Genomic DNA, 19,394 nt, shown 5'->3' on the forward strand with positions numbered 1-19,394 from the left:
TTTGCTATTGCATGGCCATGGTCGTGGAGCTCTTTGTGTAGGTGAATGACAGTCGGATCACCCTGTTGCACATTAGCTCGACTTTTCCAAGCTAAGGAAGTATCTGCCATCTCATCCAATATCTCACACGCCTCAGTACAAGGTGTGTTCATAAAATTTCCCCCTGCTAGATGGGTCACTACACACTGATTGGTCATGTTAATACCACAGTATAATGTCTGCTGCATCATTGCTTCGGTCATGTCATTGTTCGGACATTCTTTCACCATTGTCTGATATCTCTCCCAGATCTCATGAAGTGTTTCATTAAGTTCCTGTTTGAAGGCCAAAATCTCCTCTCTCAAAGTTTCCATATGCCCTGGCGAGAAGAACTTAGCTATAAACATGTCCACCAACTCATATCACGTAGTGATGGAATGGTTGGAAAGCCTTTCGAGCCAGTCCAAAGTTTTCCCTCTGAGTGAAAAAGGGAACAATCTCAATCTCAATGCATCCTCCGACACATTGGTCTGTTTGCTTCCCCAGCAGGTATCCACAAAGCCTTTAAGATATTTATATGTATTCTAATGGGGAGCACCTATGAAGTACCCTCGCTGATCCAATAAAGTCAACATCACATTTGTAATTTGGAAATTGTCCGCCCGGATCTGGGGTGGGACAATTGCACTTGCGTATCCTTCATTTGGAAGCACCCAAGGAGCGACTCTTGGAGGAGGCGGGGGAGGGTCTGGAACATTGTCATTAGCCTGGCAGCCTCTTCTTTGACCTTGAGGTACTAGAGGCACCTCATCTTCACCATTATCATCTATCTCCTCCCCTAGGAGAACATTTCCAAGAGGATCATTATTTGCCATTTTGTACCTGAATTGATGACACACACAAGTTAGTAACACAGAAGGAAAGAAAAACAAGACACAAAACTAGTTAGATAGATATCCAAAATCGTTTAGCTCTCCGGCAACGGCGCCAAAAAGTGATCGGGTCCAACCCTTTACCACTATAGAGTAGCAAGAGAGGTCGATGTAGCTTTTAATTAGGTTCCTATCTAATCTAGCGATGTGCGATGTTCTTAATTGCATTTTCAATCATTCTTTATTTGTTTACTATTCTACTTTAATACTAATGATGTAGGAAAATAAGCTAAGTATGATATTTTCTAGGGTTTTCTTAATTGGTCTAAAGACACTAGGGAAGTGACTTACACCTAGGTGGGTATCTGGGGGGTCTAAAACTTAGGGCAAACTTGTTATAATTGGGATCATGATATAGCCATTGCACATAACTACTCACTCTATACCTCTCGGTAGTTTGAGTGACTTTACCCTAATTGACTTTCTCAAGCCCAATTGGGTGTCAAACAATGCAAGCAAACATGGCTCAAGTCGGTTATTACTATCTCTAGGTTTAACCCTTTAATTGGGGATATCAATCTCTTGAATGCATCCCAATTTCTTGTTGGCCTGAATTTCCTAGATTTAGTCTCTCTTTCTTAAGAAGAGCCTAAGTCAAAAAGGCACAAATTAGTGTTTGCAATCAGCAATTCAACATTTGAAGAATAAATCAAGCCAAATATCATTCACCCATAAACATTTAAGTCCTAAAATTGAAAACCCATTAAATAAATACCTACACTAGGGTTGAGCCACAACCCTAGCTAATGGGTTTAGCTACTCATAATCAAAGATTTAGATGAAATATAACCCATAAAAAGTAATTACAAGAGAAGAATGTAAGATTAATGGCTAACCAAGCTCTAAAATTACGCAAAAAGGCTAAAAACGGCTGTTCACATACGAAAAATCTGAAAAAGAACTATTTATACACAGCTAAATTTTTCAAATGAAAATGCCCTTACAGAGGTTCCGCTGATAGCGGAAAATAGACCGATGTAGCGCTATGACTACCGCGGCCGCGCAAAATCAAGCGCGGACCAGTGTCTTCAACTTTTAGGTCCACTTCTGGCTCTCTGATTCTAACTTTCGCTGAGGGCGGTAACTTGACCGCTACCGCGCTAAAGCTACCACTGACGCACAATTTCACCGCAGGCAGCGGTGACTTGTTAAGCCCAAAACACTCTCTCTGAACTTTGCCACCGTCGAGAGCGTAAACTAGACCGCCTCAGCAGTGGACCTTCCGCTTCCGTATCCATGTCAGTTTCTTCGCTGTTAGAGCTCTTTTGACTCAGCTTTTGACTTGTGCAGGTTTCACTCCTTTATGAGCTGGTTTTGAACTTCTTATCTCTTTTTGGACCAAACACTGCAAATAAGCACAATAAGTTAGCTTTCGGGAATACTTGTACACACTTTTAATCCAAAACCTAAGCAAAAAGGAGCATAAAATAGGCTAGAATCCCTAGTTATCAGCAATAAAGATAGTTAGAGCTATTAAATGACTATGATATCACCATTTTGTATCATCCCGGGAAGACCAATGTTGTGGCCCGATGCCTTGAGTAGAAAGGATGTGAGGATGGGTAGCCTTGTATATATTCCTATTGGTGAGAGACCACTAGCATCATGTGTTCAGGACTTAGTCAATCAGTTCGTGAGGTTAGATGTTTCGGAGCCTAGCCCGGTTCTAGTTTGCGTGGTTCCTCGGTCTTCTTTATATGAGTGCATCAGAGAGCGGTGGTATGACGAACCCCATTTTCTTGTCCTTACGGACATGGTACAACACGGTGATGCCAATGAGGTTTCTATTGGAGATAATGGGGTGTCGCGTATACAGGGTCAGATTTGTGTGCCTAATGTGGATAGGTTACATGAGTTGATTCTTAAGGAGGCTCACAGTTTATGGTATTCCATTCATCCGGGTGCCGCGAAGATGAATCAGGTCTTGAAGCAGCACTATTGGTGGAGAATAATGAAGAAATATATAGTGGAGTATGTGGCTGGGTGCTTGAACTATTAATAGGTGAAGTACGAGCATCAGAGGCCGGACGGTTTGCTTCAGAGACTTGAGATTTCTGAGTGGAAATGGGAGCAGATTACTATGGGCGTTATTGTCGGGCTTCCACAGACTTTGAGGAAAATTTAATGCTATTTAGGTGATTGTGGATCGCTTGATTAATTCTTGTTGTGACTACCTATTCTTCGGAGCGGTTGGCTGAGATCTATATCCGCGAGATTGTTTGTCTTCACGCTATGACGATGTCCATTATTTTTTATCGGAGCACACAGTTCACATCATAATTTTGGAGAGCAGTGCAACGAGAGTTGGGAACACGAGTAGAGTTGAGTACAACATTACACCCCTAGACGGATGTATAGTCAGAGCGCACCATTCAGATGTGGGAGGATATGCTACGCGCTTGTATTATGGATTTAGGGGGTTCTTAGATCAGATTTTACCACTGCTGAGTTTTTCTACAGCGACAACTACCAATCGAGTATTCAGATGACTCCTTATGAGGCCTTATATGGGTGGCAATGTCATTCTCTAGTTGGTTGATTTGAGCCGGGGGATGCTAGGCAGTTGGGCACGAATCTGGTTCAGGATGCCTTGGAAAACGTCAAGTTGATTCAGGATCAGCTTCGCATGGTACAGTCTAGGCAGACGAGTTACAACGATTGGAAGGTTCGTGACGTTTCATATATGGTGAGAGAAGGTATTTCTTAGAGTATTGCCCATGAAGGGTGTGATGAGGTTCGGGAAGAAGGGAAAGTTTATCCCTCAGTATATTAGACCTTTGGAGGTACTTGAGAGGATTAGAGAGGTGTCCTACAAGATTGCATTACCACCTAGTCTATCGGGTGTTCCCCAAGTGTTTCATGTTTCCATGCTCCGAAAGTATTATAGTGATCCGTCTCATGTTCTGGATTTCAGTACGGTTCAGTTAGAAGGGGATTTGACTTATGAAGTGGCACCGATGGCTATTTTGGATCGTCAGGTTTGAAAGTTGAGGTCAAAGAATATAGCTTCAGTGAAAGCTCAGTAGAGAGGTTAGCCAGTCGACGAGGATACTTGGGAGACCGAGCGTGAGATGTGGAGCAGCTATCCACACCTATTTGAGACTCTGGGTATGATTCTAGACCGTTCGTGACCGAACATTTGTTTAAGATGGGGAGAATGTAACGACCCAACCGGTTATTTTGAGTATTGTAGCCCAATTTCCCCATTTATTTATTATTCTATGTTCATTTGTGGTTATATGACTTGTCGGAATGGTTGGTTTGGTTCCAGGGATGTTTCGGAATAAATTGGAACATTAAGTACCAAGGTTGGAAGCTTAAGTTAAAAAAATTGATCGGATGTTGACTTATGAGTAAACGAATCCAAAATAAAGTTTTGATAGTTTCGATAGCTTTGTATGGTGATTTTGGACTTAGGAGTATGTCTGAATATTGATTTGGAGGCCTGTAGGTTATTTTGGCTTGAATTGGCGAAAGTTGGAAAGTTGAAGGTTTGGAAGGTTGAGCAGTTTGATTGAGAGTTGACTTTTTTAATACCGAGCTCGTATTTTGGTTTCGAGAGTTGGAATAGGTCCATTGTGTCATTTATGACTTGTGTACAAAATTTGAGGTCAATCGGAATTGGTTTGGTATATTTTTGCATTGGTTTTAGAAGTTGGAAGTTCAATGTTTCATTAGGATTGAATTGGGGTGCGTTTTGTGATTTCGATGTTGTTTAATATGATTTGAGGCTTCGACTAAGTTCATATCATGTTTTAGAACCTGTTGGTATGTTTGGATGCGGTCTCGGGGGGCCCGGGTGTGATTCAGATCATATTCGGAATCATTTTGGACCTTTATTAGATTGCTGATATATGTGCTTGTGGTTTCCTCTTTCGCAATTGCGAGAAGAGGGACGCGATCACGAAGAGACTTTTTTGGTAGCTAGGCAATTTTTCTATGCGTTCGTGAGGTTGTGGATGCGATCACGAAGGTTTGAAGTTTTGTGAAACACAAATGCGGGTGAATGGACACTTTCTCGAAGAAGGAAGGAAAGGCTTGGGATGTTCATACGGTTGTTCATCGCGATCGCGTGAGGCTATTTGTGATCCCGTAGGCTTGGGTGATTCATCATTGCTTTCGCGGCCTTGTGAACGCATACCTGTAGAAGTTTTTTGTTATTGATGATGTTTATTCTTTGCTATCGCGAAGGATATTCCGCGATCACAATGTGTAATTACTAGGCAGTAGAATGTTTAAAATCTTAAATCAAGGGTTAGAGTATTATTTCACATTTTGAGTTGTAGAGCTCAGTTGTTGGAAATTTTGGAAGGGATTTCACGTCTTGGATAGGGGTAACTGTTCTTGACTCGGATTTGTTCATTTATCTTGATTTCATCCTTTATTTAGTGAATTAAAGTGAAGAAAAAGGGATTTTGGGGAAAACTTTTCAAAAAATGAAAAAAGATGTTTAAAAGTCGATTTGTGATCGGGATTGGATGATTTTGGTATGGTTGGACTCGTAATTGAATGAGTATTCGGATTTTATGAATTTTGTTGGATTCCGAGGCGTGGACCTGGGGTTGACTTTTTGATTTTGATAAAGATCAAAATTTTACTGTTTGAAGTTCTTTCCTACGACATTATTTGTTAATATTGAGTTGGTTGTGACTAGATTCGAGTCGTTTGGAGGCCGATACGCGTGTGTAGGACTTGTTGGAGTTGTGATTTACGCGTTTTGAGGTAAGTAACACTTCTAAACTTGGAACCGAGGGTATGAATCCCTGGAAAATGTGTATATGGTTTGTGTCGAAGTGACGCACATGCTAGGTGATCGGCGTCTGGGCGTGCGCCGTGGTAATCATGATTCGCTCGTTTCTTTCGGACTGTGTTGTTGTCAAGTCTTGTTCTATCATTGAAATCTTTACTTGTTAGAGTAATTGAATTGTAAATCATGTTAGAAAACATGTTTAGCCTATGTGCTTATTTAGTTGAAGCCTATGGAGGTTATTTCTGTTATTTTGTGTTATCGGCTTTTACTGCAATTATGTGCTCAGTTATGATCCTTTATTTGTATATCATATCTCATTCTCCATTATCATTTACTGTTACATTACATGTTCTTATTGTTTGAGCTTAGTAGTATGGGATTGTGAGCCCTTGAGACTTGAGATATTGATAACTGAGTTGGGCCTGAGGGACGAGTTGAGAGTGTTATTGTGGAACGGGTTGCACGCCGCAGCATGCCTTATTGGCTTATTTATTATTATGGATCTGGTCGCACGCCGCAGCAGGCCTTATAAGCTTTATATTAGCGCTTTGGCAGGATATGCCTCTCCAGAGTCTGACATACTAGCAATGAGCGTAGGCACAATAATTTATATATACGTGCTTTGGTGACGGGTATTAATGCTAGGCACCCGTACACTACTGAGTGATTGTGTGTGATGAGTGGTAACTTGAGATAGACAGATTGAGCACTCTGAGAGTGTGAGTAACTGGAAATATCACTATGATACCATACTTTTGACATGCATACTTGACATGCAAGCATAGAGATGTATCATTCCTCATGCTAGCTTTACTTGACATGTTCTTATCAGTGTTGGTCTTTAATTGTAAACTTGAAAGAATGTCTAAATTTCTATACTATGAATGAGCTGAATATGGAAGTTTTTTCCCTAAGTTATTACTATTATTCTCATTGCGATATCCATGTTATCACTATATTAGTTCTGATTGTATCCTTCTAAGCTCGTCACTGCTTTCAGCCCAAGGTTAGTCATGTTATTTATTGAGTACATTGGGTTGGTTATACTTATACTATACTCTGCACTCCGTGTGCAGGTCCAGGTATATCTAGTCGCGTTGATTGCTAAATCTTTGCTAGTGCTTGCTTGGAAACTACAAGGTAGTTGCTATGACGTCCGTAGACCTTGATTCTCCTTCCTTTTATTTTCTTCAGTACTGTTCTATTATTCAAACAGTTGTACTAGAGTTTGTTATGTTGAGATGTTGTAGTGCTCATTTACTTGATGACACCAAGTCTTGGGATGATTGTGGTAGAGTTACATTTGTTTTATAAGATATTACGAGATTTTTCGCTGTTAAGCTTTTAAAATCATGTTTTAATTCAAATGCTTAGTTGTTATGTGATTGCCGGCTTGCCTAGTAAATGCGTTAGGCGCCGTTACGATAGATTGGGATTTTGGATCGTGACACTTATAGGTGTTGTATCGCAAATACGGCGAAGCAACCAAAAATGGCACTAAATGTATGAATGAAAGTAGAAAAGAAGGAAAGAAAAGGCACTACATGTTGACTTTTTTTGTACATAAACCCAATATATAATAATAATAATATTCAATATCATAAGTCTGAAAAATACGCGTTTGCTTGGTACCAACTACCACGTTACTAATTTATCCGTTGTAAACATCAATGTAAGATTCCATTGTATAATAAATAAGCAGAATGTAATGAGTCCACTCAAAATTGACTCTTAACTATCCTTATCCTTATGTCTTTGGAGTTTCCTACCTTTGAGCCCACAAAACACACGTTTTCTTTTGAGTTATTCGTAGCTATATCCTTAACTTTTTGTAACAAATTTCTCATGTGGTGTCTAGTTTGTGCATTAGAACCATGGGTGTTAATCGGGTCGGGCTGACCCGTTTTCAACCCGCTTCAATCCGGGTCAGCCCGTTTCAGTCCGGTACTGTGCCTTATTGTGCGGGCTGGGACGGGTTTTGGACAAACACGTTCTGCTTAACGGTGCATCGAACCCGCATAGCCCATAACCCGTTAACGGGTTGTTAATGGGTTCCATTCCGTTAGGAGCCCGGTTACCGTTGCTTAATTTTTTATTTTATTTTTAAATTAATTGGACTATTGCCAACGATCAAATTTAAAAATGACCGTTGGAGAACGGCCAGATTTTGCAAAAATGGCCATTTAGGCCTCCCCCATTAAAAATATAGCCCTCCCACCCCTAATAATTGAAAACTTACATTTGTAACCTTTTAAAATCTATAAATAGCCCCCCTTATTCTTTATTTTTTCTCACAATTCACTCTCTTACTACTCTAATTCTCTCTCAAGTCTCAATTCTCTCTTGATATTATAGTTCTTAAATTCTTAAATCTCAAATTCTCAATTATTTATTATTTCAAGTTTCATAAATTATTTAGTTTAGCCATTAAAAATTATTATTATCAAATATCAAGTATTCAAGTGAAGTGTGTTATCAAGTATCAAGTATCAACTATCAAGTTTCGGTCTATCAATTGATGTTTGATTTTTGATATCAAAATTCAAAATTAATGCGGCATCCGGAATCCCGGTACACTCGTTCCATCTATACCTCTTATTTGGTGTACACTTATTTTATTATTTAGAGTTATTAATTTAATTTACATAATGGATTTACTTAGAGCGGCCAAAAAAGCATGCACTAGTAGATGTGGTAGTAAGAAAACTTTCAAAAGAACAAGAGGTGGTGTTGGTTCTTCTAGTAGCTTTACACATATTTTTGAAAGTTCACCTGAAAATATAAATGTAGATTATGAGAGAATGCAAGAAAATTTTGGTGTAGATGATGATTTAGATGATATGTTAGATGATATTCAATCACCTGATAATCTTGAAACACCACCACCTACACCTAGTAATGTTTGTAGTGAACATTATAAATATGAGCCCGATAAGGGAGGGGGAATAGGTCAACTTCGTAGGCATATGGAAGAGAAACACCCTCTTGATTGTGGAGTAGATGAGCAATCTGGGCAACAAAAACTTAACCCGAGTACTGGGGGTTTAATGAGTAAATACGATATTAAGAAAGATCGAGAAGAATTAGCTAAAATGGTTGTCTTAGGTTGTTTACCTTTTAGTTTTGCTTCTTCACCGTATCTTGTTACTTATATTCAAAGAATTTATAACCCTATGTTTAAAGGTATTCCTAGAAGTACTTGTAGAGCTGATATCTTTAGGCTTTTTGGACAATATCGGACATATATATGTTATTTGTTCGCAAGTCTTCCTTGTAAAGTTTCTCTTACTTCTGATATTGGTCATGCTGTAAATGGAAATGATTATTTGACTGTTATATGCCATTGGATAGATGATAATTTTTGTATGCAAAAACGTATTATTGCTTTTAAATATGATTAAGATCAAAGTCATACTGGTGCTAAATGTGCCGATTTCAACAGTTTGCATCAGAGAGCACATTTAGCCAAGCAAGACAGCAGCTAGGAGATACTCGTCATTCATTGGGCAGCAACGCTTTGGAAAGTCTAGTGTGCTTCAGAGATTGGATAAGATCAGAACGGCGAAATCAAGGGCGTGCCGAGGAAGACGAAGAGGAGGACCAAGAAATTGGAGATATAATGGTTTATGGTTCCGATTCAACCAATGCCGGAAACCTAGAACCTCATGTTGGCATGGAAGAACTTACAAAAATGATGCAAAGTATGTGATGTACTATTTCTTATTTTTTATAGTTGTAGTAAACTTTTAATTTGCAAGTTCAAAAATCAAAAAATCAAAAAAGAACTTGCAAATTAATTTGAAGTATTAAAAATATAAAATGAAAGCCTTCGGAGTTTGTTCCTTACATATTGCCTATTGGTCTTATTAAATAATTTTTTGTAGCTACTTACTTTCTAATTTCAATTTTATAATTTTAAAATATAAATTTCAAATTTAAAACTTCAAACTTCAAAATTTAATTCTAAGCCTTAAAAGTTTGCAAATACTTAAGTATCAATAACATTGAATAAGAAATACAAAATTTAATTTAAAAAAAATACACTTAGCCCGGCCCACCCGAACCCGTTTAGCCCGAACTCGAACAGGCCCTAAATAACCCGAATTTTCCAACCCGCCCCAGCCCGCTAAACAGACCACGTGATAACCGAACGAGCTAGAGTTTTTCCCGTTCAGCCCGTCCCAGCCCGCCTGATAAACAGGTGTAGACATGTGATTTTTGACCCTCCCCAAGATTTTTCACATTTTAGCGTAAAATATTTAATTTAGGCCTAATATAGCTATTTCAACTCATTTTTACTCTTTTACTTTATTTTGTTACAAGAAAAATGAAAATCACAAAAAATATTTTAGTTTATGTATTTTTCATAAATGTTTTAAAAAAATATAAAAATGGTACCTTATTTTTATCTTTATATAATTTCGAAAACACAAAATAGTTTCATGTTTAGTTTAATTAATTAGGATTAGCTTTGGATGGTGTAGTATTTTTATCTTATTTTAAAAGGAGTCAATTAAGGTGTTGGATCACAATTTTAAGAGTTTTAGAGCCCAGTTCTTGGCCCAATTTGGATTAGTCCATTAAGCCTAGGGACTCTTCTAGACTCTTCTTTGGAACAAAAAAACAAATAAAGTAGACCCTGAGGACTTAACACAAAAGACCCAGGGACTAATGGGAAAAACACATAAAAATACACCTAAACCTAGACTCTACCTATAAATTAATGCTTAAAAAAATCAAAAGTGAAAAAAAAGAAGACAACGCTGAAGGAGAAAGCTGAAAAGCTACGCACAAAAAAAGACCCCACCCCACCGGTCGTCTTCTCCAAACGACCCCCACACGAAACTCCTTCTTCTGTTGGAATGAAAACCACAGACCCTGAAGATGGAGAACAATGAAAACCTATGACCAAGACCTAAAGGTTCAGCCACAGAACACTAAAAAACGAGCTCCCTTCCCTCTCAAACAAGACGCTAGAAACAGACCCCTAGGAGCGCCGTTTTTGACCTGGACAAACCTTCCCTCAAACGGATTTTCATTGTCTTCTTCATGGGGGTAGAACCCTAAAAAACTGAGAACTAATGGCAAAAGCTGTAGCGCCATACATATACGGACCCACCCCCTCCGACCATCGTCTTCTTTGACGCTAACCACCCCAAAGGACCCATCGTTTCTTCTTCTTCTGAGTCAGAGGATCAAGACCTCCGTTAAAAAACACCATCGAAGACCTTTTGATCTTCAGCTTCTTCTGCAGCAGCACAAATCAAAAGTGGCGACCCCTAAGATGTTCCTCTTTTATTTCGAAGCAGCAGGACCTGCACCCTTCCAGCGATCCCTCCCCACCATGAACTGATCTTCTTCAGTCGCTGAACACCCAAAAATAGCTCCTTCATCGATGCTCCTCTTCTTCAACTTCATAGAGTCCATTTTGAGGTCTGTTCGTTGAGTTGTTCGGGGTTGAGCGCTAGAGACGTTCGAGGTCGTCGGCTCCTGTTCCGTTTGTAGTCATTTTCTGGTGTGTTTTTGGTCCCTTACTCTGTTTTGGTGTGGTTGAAAGTATAATAAGAGTAGTAGAGGTTGAATTCCGGGAACTGAGTTGGTAATTGTAAAAGATTTGTTGTTTTTGCTTATCGTGCGATGCCCTGTTCTGTCGAATGGTGTTCTAAATTTGGTTTTTTGTCGATTTTGCTATTAGAATTTGCTAGTGTTCAAGTTATCGCAAATCTGTTAACCATGAAACTCACATCTCTGATTTGTTGAAATGTTTGAGCTACTGCAGTTTTGGCCCAATTTCTTGATTACTGTCCATACGTGTTCACTTTGCCTTTGTGATTTTGTTTTGTTTCATTTTTTAGTCATTCTTTGGCTTGTTACGAGTAGAGTTTGGATGTGGAACTTATTGTCTGTTCGTTGATATAGAGTTACTGGAAATATTTTCTTTTGGAGTTGTTGATCTTGTTGTATTTAGTTGTAAATTGGGTTAATTTGAGTGGTTTTAGATTGTTAAACGAAGACCAAGCTAAGAATATAAGGAATCGTTTCACGAGTTAATTTTGAACATTGAAGTAAAAATGAAACTTCAGGAACGGTGGTGGACTGATGCAATTATGTGCTGGGATACTACTTATATTTATTTTATGAAAGTTGGTTTGAGCTTTATCTTTTGTTAAAGGTTTCCAAAAACAATCAGGTTATAACTTTGAAGAAGTTGATTTTGGGTTTAAAACTGCGAGATGGCCAGTATCATATTTAGTTCGATCCTTTGTTATTCTAGTAGTCTTAGTCTTATTTCGTGCATTTTGGATGTTTGGATGTCTATATATCTCATTTGTGGTGATCGGTATATTTTGTTTGGAATGACCGTGTGATCGTGGGGAGTGATAGAAAGACCGAAGCCCTTTAGCAATTGATTTGTTCCATGTTTTAGGTATCGGGATCGGCCGGATAGGAGAAGGGTTTAAAAGGGAATGTTCATGAAATCTCGTTTAGCAAAAGTATTCCATAGCTCATAGCCCTCACGAGTGTTATAATTTAGATATTAAAAATGAACTTCGTAGTTTGCTTTAGGCGCGTTAGTTATATAATTGTCATGGCTTTTATTAAAATTCGAGGGTGCATTTCATGTGACCCGGTTCTAATTTCCAACAAGGTTAGATAGAACGTATCGTGAACCACGGGTGCATTTCATGTGGCGTGGCTTGCGATATGTTTTAAATAACCTTGCATTAATTCTTTAAATAAGTAAAAGCGGTTTTTAAAAGTTAAAATACACATGGGTTAAAACATGTATTGAAATCAGATAATAGGTCAATTGTAACAGTTAAGCGACCGTGCTAGAACCACGGAACTCAGGAATGCCTAACACCTTCTCCCGGGTTAACAGAATTCCTTACTCGGATTTCTGGTTCGCGGACTGTTAAACAGAGTCAATCTTTTCCTCGATTCGGGATTTGAACCAGTGACTTGGGACACCATAAAATTATCCCAAGTGACGACTCTAAATCTTTTAGTAATATGATCCCGTTTCGATTGTCCTTTAATTGGAAAAACTCCCTTATATACATTCCCTCTTCTGGGGGTGTAGTAAAAGAAGGTGTGACAGCTCTGGCGACTCTACTGGGGACTCGAACCCAGAATCTCTGGTTCAGGGTTCAAGAATTCGAGCTTAGAATAACTGTTATAGTTGGCTTTATCCATTATCTAAATTTGTTGCATGATTTGGGCCTAATGTGCTAATTGATTGCTTTTACAGCTTTGATATTCCGTGAACTGTATATAAACTGTTGCGAAATCCCTCTTCTCTATGAGTCTTCTAAATTATGAAGAAGTGTGCACTTCGTGTTACTTCTTTTCTATTAGAGTCATATTCCAAATTTAGAATGAGATTCGGACAAGTTGCAAAGCCGGTGAAGCTTCTGTATTCCCGGTACGCTGCCCCCCCCCGGCTCGAGCTGTCCGCTCGGGTAAGCCAATTCTAGAACAAATAAACCCAGGTTTTTAAACATAGAAAAACACAACCTCATGTCGGATCCCTAGTAGAAATGTTTGTCTGCATCACGTGCATTTGACTTAGGGGACTCAACACAAGGGTTGGGTCCGTCTAGGACAGGTGTACCCAAACTAACAGACCATCTTGATGCATCCTATGTGCTACATGTTGCATTTATTCAAGGGTAAAAGGATCATTTGGCGGACCAATGATAATTGAGGGCGAATGAAAAAAAAAGAGAAAAAAAAGAGAGGCTGAAGTGTAAGGATGAAGCGAGTAGGGCTCAATTATATTTTTGTTACATTTTATTAAGAAATAAGAGCATGGAAACTTCAAAAAGATTTTGCACTTCTTATCATTTTTCAAAAAATCAAAAAATCGGAAAAAAAGAAAATAAAATCCAAAAAGATTTTATATGTTTCATCATTTTTCGAAAAAAAGAAGAAAAAAATGTGTTTTCTATATGTCAATTGTTTTTTTATTATTCTCGCCCGTATCCAATCTGCGCGAACTACGCATACCTGATTCTCGTCTTTCGGGGCGTGATACGTAAGCAACCCACATAGGGTCCGGTCTTCCTAGTAAATCTTATGTTCTTGGCTTTGCGGGGTCATAGCCAAATTTTGCACTTCTAGCCACCTTTTGGCCAAATAAGCCATTTTGCAAAAATAGCCTCAATCATGTCTTGCATGTGTCTTAGGGAATGTTATTGTCTCACATAGTGCTAGTTTAAGTTTTCTCATACAGGTGTGGATCTACTTACTGGAGTTTGAGCATGACAGATACCCCAGGATCACTGCATTCAGGAGATGCTCGAGTAGCCATTTTATGTTTTTGAGTCAATTGTTTTTGCTTTATTTTCTAGTCCTATATAGTAGTATTTAGTCTTTTAGGTGATGTTAGAGTTTGTAATAGTCAGGTTAAGTTTGCCGTGTCTTTTGTTATTGGATTTCTTATTTTGTATGTGGAAATGTATTACAAGTCAAAAATCCGGGAAAAAAAAAGAAATTTTGCGTTTTTGTTATAAGAAACAAAAACATTCTCCTTTGAGATTGTTTTTCCTTTAGGCAATTAATATCTAGGACTTAAAATGAATTGTTTTTATATTTCCTCTACTATATTAGGACCAAAATTCAAAAAAAAAAGAGAATTTTCTTTTAGTACTTCTTTAAAATCCTTCTTTAAGGTATTAATTCCAAAATCCAAAAAGATTTTCTTTTGAGGTGTTTCTTGGGGAAATTAGTGAAAAATGGAAAAAAAATTTCTTTTTATTTTCATTAGAACTTTAGGATATTGTACATAGAAAAAAATATACTTTATCCTTTGTTTATCATTAGAAATTCTTCTTTAGGCAATCAAAATTGAAATCCAAAAACATTTTGTTTTATCTTTTTCATTGCTTGTTTCGAAACCTTGCATCAGAATGTCAAATGAAATTTCTAAATATTTTTCTGTGGTTCACTCTTTAGATTTTCTTCCTAAAAAAAAGGAACCAAAAAATATCTTTCTCTTCTATAGTTTTTCCTTGATAGAGTATTTGTTTCAAAGAAAAGAAAACAAATCCGTTAAGCTTGAGTTTAAAATAGGTTATAGAACATTAAGTTTAATTCAAAAAAAAAAGATTTTCTTCATTTATTTCTCTTTTCTCAGCAGAGTAGTCATTAAGGTAAAAAGAAAAGAAAAAGAAAAAGAAACAGAGAACGTCAGTTTGTTTCCTTTATTCCTGATCTTCCCGAACTACGCAAAGATCTGATTCATGCGGCGTCATGATACGTAGGCAACCTACATAGGGTTCGATCGAATCATTTTTTTTTATTTTTTTAAAAGAAAAGAAAAAAAAGAAACAAAAAAAGAAAGGAAAAGATGGTGAAATTATGGGAGGTGAGAATTGAGAAGAAAGAAAAGGGCGGCAATCAGAAAGAAAGGGGAAAGAAAATGAGAGAGCTAAGAAGTGCGAGGAAATAAAAGAAAAGAGAAGATTCAAATGGACAGATTGGGATGATGCCAAGTGACCTTATAACCCTCGAAGTCATTCTAGAACCATTAATTGTTGCTAGGTGCATTGCACGTAATGTGATATTTCTGGTGTTAAATGCCCTAACACTAACGGGATGACCCCATTTTGTTCCTTTTGATATCTTCATAGTAGAAAGGTGGTTGGTTTGTGGTCCTCGAAGTAGTAACTCCTCTCTATAACATAAAGTCAAAAGACAATGGCAGACAACAACAAAACTGAGTTAGTTGATAGAAGTGCCCAAAAGCAATTGGTTGAACAGGACAATGGGTTGGTTGAAGAGGTGAGCATGTTAAGACAACACATGGCGGACATGTATCAGGCCTGGATGATTGGGAAGGCACCACCCCCGCCACCACCTAGCTTCCTAAATTCTACCCTTACCCAAACACCGATCACAGTTCCAGATGATCCCCTATACTCTCCAGATCCACCCGCTTATCATGGCTTTCCCAACCACCCTAGTAGCTCCATCACTCATCTTCCAATTACCTTTCCCAAAAATTGCCCTCCGGTCTTATCCACCATCCCCAACAATGAACACCCACTCAAAGCTCTTGATGCCCAATATTACCCCTCAGAGGTTGCCCACAAGGTTCCCAACTCATACAAGCAGGGTCCGCGGGATAGACCTCATGTTGTAAATGAAGAGTTCACATGAAGAAAAGGGCGAGATGGGATACCCAGGAGGCTGAAAGGCATAGAACAATCCTTAAATAACAAACAAGGAAGGGGAGACCAAGGTAGCTTGGTTTACAAAGAATTGTCTGTGTCCCTTGACGTTCGCTTGCCCGCAGGATTCAAAGTGCCAAGATTTAACTTGTATGATGGGTGTGGAGATTCGGTAGCCCATTTGAGGGATTACTGCAATGAAATGAGAAGTGTTGGCGAGAAAGATGATTTGTTGATGGCGTACTTTAGTGAGAGCCTGACCGGGGCAGCTTTGGAATGGCATAATCGTCAAGATGTTGGTAAGTGGCCTACATTTGGTGACATGGCTCAAGATTTTGTTCGATACTTTCAATACATATCAGGTGTTACCCCAGACCACTCCTCCCTATCTAAAATAGAAAAGAAGTCGGAGGAAAGATTTAGGGCGTTTGGGCTCAGATGGAGGTAGCAAGCTGCTCGAGTCAATACCCCGATTGGTGAAGAAGAAATGGTTGAGCTTTTCCTACAAGCTCAGGGGCCCACCTACTTCAGTCATTTGATCCCGGCCCTAGGGAAGCCTTTCAATGATGTGTTAAAAATGGGGGAGATAGTATAAGAGGGACTCAAGTCAGAAAAAATCATGAGTTGTTCGAAAAACATTCAGAACATCCCAGTAAGCTTGGGTGGAAGAAAGAGAAACAGAAAAGATGATCCAATGGGCTTTCCCGATCAACACTTTCAGCCTCGACATTGTCCCCGTGGATATCTTTATGCACCAGATGATCCTCCCCAATGCCATTTCTCTCCACAGAACTCCCAAAGTCGTACATCACTCTCCCAGTACCCAGCTCCACAAAATGCCTATCTACCCCCACGAGCCTATCGAAAACCCCTTGGATCAGTTTTTCGGCCCAGTCAAGCCTTTAAGAACGAGAGGTTACAGAAGAAGAAAACATTCACTCCATTGGGAGTGTCATATGCCAATCTATTCTAGAGGCTAAGGAAATTGGACATGTTGAAGCCGACCCAGATAAAAATGACAAACCCTCTCCCAAAGAAGTTTGATTTTTCTCAAAGGTGTGCATATTGCTTAGATGCCCCGGGGCATGACATAGAGAAGTGTTGGAATCTGAAGGATGCGATTCAGAAGCTTATTGATGCAGGCGACATTGTCGTGCAAAATCTAGATGCAGCAGACACCAGCCAAAGTCCATCGCCTGTGCATAATGAGACGTACATGGTGGGTATGATTTATTTTGAAAAGGAATGTGAGAATTCTTCTGGGAGCCTCGGTAGCCCACGTGCTACTAAGCTTTCAGCTCTATCGGAGGTTGATCTTAAGAACGAGCCGGCAAAATAAACCCAAAAGCAATTTGTTAAGAACAATGTGATAAAGACTTGTGAAGTTCCTAGTATTGTTGATGCAGAATTCAGTGGCTAAGATACCGTGCTGGGTAATTGGAAAGACGCTCCATTTCTTGGGCAGCCGGAGGGGAGCTTTGGTGGCTTAGTTTGTTGCCATTTCTGTTGTCCAGGTTATTTCAGGCTTGTAATCCGGATATTGTCTTGTAATTCAAACCATTCTATCCTCTTATTTTGTCTAGTTCCTTTAGTCGTAGTATCCCATTTAGTGTTATCTAGGTTTGTTTTAGGGTTGTACCCTAATTCATTTTGCTTGTTTTGTTGTTCAAACTCTTTCACCGTCTATCTAATGCAATTCTTTGTTTTTTGCTATTTCTAGTCATTCTTTTAGTCCCCTTCTCCTTTTATAGTTTTTTTCATGATGGTTCTAGTGACATGACATGCACAACATAATTCCCAGCCTGATCTTTTAAAGTCAGTTTAGTCATGAAGCAATGAAACAATGTTGAAGATGTAGGGACATTTGAGGGAAATAAGTAAAGGCATTTTGAGATCACTTCAAGTCCAAATTGTGTGAAACTGGGACAGATGAAATATGAAGAAACCCTATTGAAATGCATCATGCCGCATCGGTTTGAAACTAAAGGCAAGTTTTGCCCAAATTGACCGGGGTTGTTGGTAATGAGAGTGAAAGTGTTGTCCAATGGTGCTTTGTATTTAACAGATGTAGAAGGCGAATGTGTGGATATGGTTATCAAGTCTGATATAATCAAAAGGCGTTACGAATGTTTTCCTTGGTTAGTTTAATTGTGTTGTTTGTACTTGGCATGTTTTGAAGATTGGAATGACGAAGACATTTTGTTCTGCTATCTAAACACTTTATCCTTTCTTATCCCTTTGAGCCTCATTTATTTTCCTTCAAACCCCTCTTTTGGAATCAGTAGCAAGGTTCAGAAACGCAAGCACAAAATATAAGTAAAGAAAAAAAAAGAAAGAAAAGAGAAAAAGAGAAAGAAAGAATGAAAAGAGAAAGAAAAGAATGACAAAAGTAGAAGAAGAAGAAGAAAAACAACAAAAAGAGAAAGAAAAGAAAGAGAAAAGAGAAAATCACAACAACAAAGTAATTTCTATGACATGAACTACGTTCGACCTGATTCCTTTTAAGGATACGTAGGTATCCTCACGGTTCGGCCCCATCAAAACAAAATCCAAAAACCCCCAAGCAAAGAAACTGGGGCAGAAGTTGTGGTTGTTGCAAGAAATCTGATTCCAAAGGTTGTAATTTTGAACCCACTTGAATTGTTTTGAGCCTTTTATACCCTTTCTTTCCAATACTGTCCAAAAGCCCACGTTACGGTCCAAAGAAAAATCTTTTGATCAGTTTTCGAGAAATGCCGAGTCAAGCAGGTAGAGGGGAATCATATCAAGGGCAATACTCTGGTCCAAGCAGGAAAATTGAAAATGAGAGAGTCTTAGTGGTGAAAACCTTCACGGGCACCGTAAGGCGACGATAAGTTGAGAAAAAGAACAAAATGAGAGAGTCTTATTGGTGAAAACCCTCGCGGGCACCGTAAGGCAACGGTAAGTTGAGAAAAAGAACAAAATGAGAGAGGCTTGATGGCGAAAACCCTTCGGGCATTACAAGTCGAATAAGGATTGTGAATCAGATTGGATAATCGGAGCATTGAAGCCTAGTTTCACGGTTTAAAGGTACAATAAGAGTTGAACATCAAGCTTACTTGACAGAATAGGCCACAGGTGCATGTCATGGTCATTAGAGTTGGTATCCACAACTGATAGGTTTCTACTTTGTAGTTTTCTCGTTAGGAATCATCTTTTCTATTGTCCTTCACTCTGTTCTTTTTGTCTTGTTCACTTCCTCTTCCTGAGTCTGTGCGGTTAGAACAAGTGAGAAATGACTTCAAAATTTGCCACCAGCTGTCCAATTACATAAAACGGGTCTGGCTAACACATCAAAATGTCATAAGTTAGAAAAGAACAATAAGCGCATTAAGCTGGTAATAATCAACATGCTTTGGGATCCTTGTGAAATACAAAGACTTGGTACATATCAATTCATGAACAATGCAACAAGATGGAGGGTGTTAGGCGAACGAATCAAAGGTATTTTCGGTGAAACACAAAGGTATGGTACATATCAATTCATGGACAATGCAACAGATGGAGGGTGTTAGGCGAATAGATTAAGGGTATTTT

This window comes from Nicotiana tabacum, chromosome 1 (assembly GCF_000715075.1).
Source record: "Nicotiana tabacum cultivar K326 chromosome 1, ASM71507v2, whole genome shotgun sequence".
Classification (NCBI taxonomy): Eukaryota; Viridiplantae; Streptophyta; class Magnoliopsida; order Solanales; family Solanaceae; genus Nicotiana; species Nicotiana tabacum.